Consider the following 4,776-nt stretch of genomic DNA (forward strand, 5'->3'; position numbering starts at 1 on the left):
ACCACCTGATCCCTCTACCCGACTCACAGCAGCTTCCAGAAACTCCTTGAAGAGCCACTTGTTTGAATGAGGGAGGGGAGGGGGGCAGAGGAGGGCAGGCTAGACCGACCAAGGGACAACTGTGACTCCAAGATTCTCAGCTTCCCTGGAGCTTTGCTCCTGACTGCAACGCCCACCATGCCCCTGCCCGCTCTGGAGGCTGGCTGCCCTTACCCTCATTTTGCCTCCACCCCCAATCTCAATCATTCAAGCTGACACCCCAGCCAGCTTGCATCTCTGTGGCCACTTTGCTTCCCCAAATGTTCCCCAAATCCCTTACCACAACCAGCCTTGGGGGGGTGGGGTGTTGGGTAAGCAAGCCAGCGAGCAAAAGGGAGGTGTGCTTCGGGGGGTGCTCTATATGTAGGGGGACAGGGTGTGCAATGGAGGGAGAGGAAGAGCCCCAGTGGGGTCCTGGAAGGGAGCAGAAAGATGTGCTGCGCGTCAATGAGAGTGAATGCTCTCCTAAGAAAACGGGTTTGAGGGGTGCCTGGCAGAGTAGGACAGGAGGGCCCTAAGGGGTCTGCTGTGTTCTTGTGGAGGGGAAGCAGGCATGTGGGCCATCATCACAGGCAGGGTGGGAGCCTCCTGACTGGCCAGGAGGGGACTCATCCATGCCCCCTGGGTGGGGTGTCAAGAATCAGTGCTTGTGCTCTGGGGCCCCATGTGAGAGCATGTGCCCTCATGGGGGAGGAAGCCCTTGTCCCCAGGAGGAAAGGGGGGCTGATTAATCGGGGCGCTAATGAGCAGCAGGGAGAGGAAGCGCGGATGGGCGGGGGGAGGTGGCTCCATCGATCCAAGCCGCGGAACCAGCAGCTGAAAAAAAAGTGAGAAGGGAATCGATCTGAGGGAAACGGCAGCTGCTGGGGATTAGAGCCCGAGGTCCACCCGCTGCCCAACGGCCACCCCGCCCTCTGCGTCAGGCCTGGCCCCGCAGCCTCTGCCTGGCCTCAGGGGAGGGGCCCAGGGATGGCTCCCTTGGAGGCTGGGTGCCACTTTGCCCACCCTGGCTGCAAGGCCAGGTCAGGCCCCATCAGGGTCACCCTAGCACAGAGCCTGCCCACTCACCCAGCCTTGGCCATGCGTGGTGCCCAGCCTAGGTTGTCCCGAGCCTTTAGGCAAAGAGGCTTCCCCAGGGACCCCACAGCTGGGCTTCTCCCCAAGCCTCTGATGAGTCTGGGTCAGCTGGTTCCCCGAGCTAGGAAGATAAGACCCTTGGGGCAGAAGCTGCATCTGGCTGGGACATAGCGTCCCGGAGGGGAAAGTGGCGTTGGCATTGAAGAAGCTGCTGAGTTAGCACTGAAAGTGTCCAAGTGACCACAGACAACACCCCCCTCTCTGTCCCATGCCCAAGTAGCCCCCTCCTCTGCTTTCCTCTCCCTGGTAGGCTTCCAGATCTTTCCAGAGCTCCCCGCACTGTTCCTCCCCATCCTTCTCTCTCTTCCCCTTTCTCCTAATATTGATTTTTCTTTACTGTTTTTTTTTAAAAGGTGGTTTAATTGCTTTTTTAAGGTTATTTCAGTCTGGGGCTCTGCCAAGAAAGCGGGGAGCTGCCCCCCCAAGCTCTCCCCAGCACTCTTTGCTACCCTGGAGTGAATACATGTCTCTGAATTCCCCCAGCATCCACTGAGATCTTGGGGTCACACTCCCCAGACAACAACTGGCCTCCATCATGAGACAAATCTCACCCTCTTCCCTCCTGAGCATGGCTGGTCGCCTTCAACCTCTATAAGGAGTGAAATCGGGTGGTAACTGGTATAAGGGGCGTGCGGTGGTGGGGGGGCTGTGAGGGGAGCTCCAGGCTGCCAGGAAGTGGAGCAGCAATTAGCTGCCTGCACACCCCCACCACTGCCCCACGGCCAGCTGTCTCCAATTGTTCCCAAGCCCCCAGCCTCCACTCTCCCAGACCTCCAGGAATCTGGTGATGTTCTGGGGGAGCTCCCCGTCCTTCCAGCTCATCTTTTGACTTTTCCCTCTACTTCTCTCCAGACCCCCTGGCCCCCTCCCTGTCTCTCCATACCCCCTTTGCCTCTGGCCCGGTCCCCTCTCTCCTCCCTCTCCCCGCTTCCCTGCCTGCTTCCCTCTCTGCCCGGCTGCAGTTGGGTGATAATCTCCCTCATTTAGCCTCCCGGCTGCTTCCCCGGCTCATTGCCCAGCTGGTCCCTGGGGCCCGGCCCAGCTTCTTCCCCACCCCCACCCCAGCCCTGCGCCCAACCTCCCCCACCCCTCCCTGCTTCTCCCACCCACTCCCAGGGGACCAGCTGCCCCTTGCAGTGAGGAATCAGGGACCAATGTGGCTGGCCAGGCCCTGAGCTGGGTGTGAGAAAGGAGGGGGGCTGTTAGGGGCCCTGGGCTGTGAGCTCAGGGGAGCTGGGTATTGCAGGGTCAGATGTGAAGCCTCATCCCAGGTTCCTCAGCTCTCCGGTTGTCCCCATTCCTCAGATTTATTCCCAGGCCAGTTCACCCGCCTCCGCCCCCCAGGGGATGAGCTTCCTGACAGTGAGACTGAGTGGTAGATGGACTGGGGCGAGGTTTGGTATGGCGGTGGGGGGCAGGGGGCAGAGGCGGAGAGAGGGAGAGAAGTGAGTTTCTGCCTCCAGATTCCTGGGAGGAGGCATGGAGATTTTGTTTGGGCAAAATGCCCCAAAAGCAGACCCAGAGACCTCCCAGGATCCAACTTAGGGGGTTCCAAGGGCGCTTTCTCAAAGCACAGGAACCCCCAAGCTGATGCTCAGATTCCTTGCCTGGCTGGCCCCATTCATAAATCCTATGACCCCCCCCCTCCCAGACTCCTAGCCAGCATTCTCCTAAGGTTACCCAGCCTCCCCCTTCACGCAGAGGACACCCTCTGCAGCCCAGACACCTGCCCCTGGTGTGGACCAAGTGATGAGCCAGTGTGGGACAGATGTGGGAGGGAAGGGACAGGATAGGGGGGCTGGGGCCAGAGCTGGGCCAGGCCTGGCTGGTGAGCACACAGCGGTGACAAACGGGCTGTGCGGGGGCCGAGGGGCGGGGGGCAGACGGCGGCTGATTTATCTGGGTTATTTATGCCGTGGACGAGGCAGGAGAAGCAGTTAATGAGAGTTCCAGTGAAGGGGGGTGGGGAGGCCCGAACGTGATCTGAGGCGACTGAAGAGGGTTAGCGTCCCAGCGCCCGGCCCTGCCCCCACGGTCCACCAGTCCTCCCTGCACCCCCACCCGATCTTCCTAGGGCCAGCCCTGCCCCGCACCCTCTCCTGAGTCTCATACCAACACTTCCCATCTCCTTTCCGGTGCTCCCAAGCCAAGGCAATGAGTCCCTGGGACTATAAGGGCACCAGATCCAAGATGGGGTGGGGGCATCAGGAGGAAGTGGGGAAGGCACCACGAAAGGGAGGGCAGGAAGATGAAAAATCCTGGCTGGCCAGAAACTAACAAAGTCTGTGGGGACTTCGAGGGAGGGCTGGGATGGCCACAGCCACTGTGGGAGTGGGTATGCAGCTGACAACCTCGGAGCTGAGGCCGCAGAGAGGGCAAAGGGCGCTGGGGTACAGAGCCAGTGTCAGCCAGGAGCCACAGCGGGGGCCTGAGTGGCAGACATGGGCTGGCGGGAGGGGGGGCGCTGGTCAGAGAGCGGAGAGAGTGAGGGAAGGAGGGGGAGAAGATCCAGGAAGGAGGGGGAGAGGGCTTTGCAGCAGGGAAAGCTGCTGGGAACAGATAAGGCGGCACAGCAGCAGGAGGGATTAGAGCTCTGAGGGGCATGTGGGGAGCGGCGTGGGATGGGGGGACCAGGAGGAGAAGGTTGAGGGCACGACACTAGGGCCACGAGATGAGTGGAAAGAGAGGGCTGTGAAGGCGGCAGGGTTTCATCAGGGGCCAAGAGGTGGTCATCGATGAGGAGACGAGAGAAGGAACTCCTGATGAGAGAGGGACATTTCTGCCATTGACGGAGCCCCCACGCCCCATGCGTGTCAGGGGCAGCAGAGGGACGCACTGCCAAGGGTCGAGAATGGGCGCATATGGGGGCGGGAGCAGTGGCAGGGGCCAGCCCTAGCAGCTGAGCTGAAGGCTAGACTGTGCACACACAGCACCCCCTTGAGGTGGCCAGTGGAGTACGAGGGTGCCGCAGCCTTCAGTGCTGGCACCGAGACCCTGTCGTGCCCAGGTTGTGGCAAGGGCCAGTCTCAGAAGGCGCTTCTTCGTGGGGAGGGGTGTGGGCTTGGAAGCAGGGCAGATGGCTTCCCAGGGATCACACCTTGAACCAGGACGCCCCTCACCACCCCCTGCCCTCCTGCTCTCTGAGCCTCCCAGGATGTACTTGGGGTGGCTGAGGCCCCCTACTCCCTCCAGACCAGAGCCCAGGGCAGTTCAGAAGTGGCCATGGTGGCAGAGGGGAAACTCGGGGAAGGAAGGGGAGCAGGAGGGGCTGGGGGAGCGGAGCGTGGGTGGCGGGTGGGGCCGGATAATTGCGTGTTTGCCAGTTCTCCCGTCTCTGCACACGAGGGAGCGTGTGCCAGTGGGTGTAGCTTCACCTCAAGGAGTATGTGTCTGTTGGCAGAGGTGTCAGGGTGTCTGTGTCAGGGGTCTGGGCTCTCCTGGCCCCCGCCCACCCCTTCCACCCTCTTTGTGTTTTGGGGAGTGCAGCTCTGGGCACACCCAGCTGTGCTCCGTGCTGATGCGGCAGATGTGGCGGGGCCCCAGCTGTGCCTGCTTCCCAGAGAGGGGGAGGGGGCTGCAATCTGCTCCCTGGATAATGGC

Source organism: Sapajus apella, unplaced genomic scaffold (genome assembly GCF_009761245.1).
Source record: "Sapajus apella isolate SASKATOON/1434 unplaced genomic scaffold, GSC_monkey_1.0 scaffold10, whole genome shotgun sequence".
Lineage (NCBI taxonomy): Eukaryota > Metazoa > Chordata > Mammalia > Primates > Cebidae > Sapajus > Sapajus apella.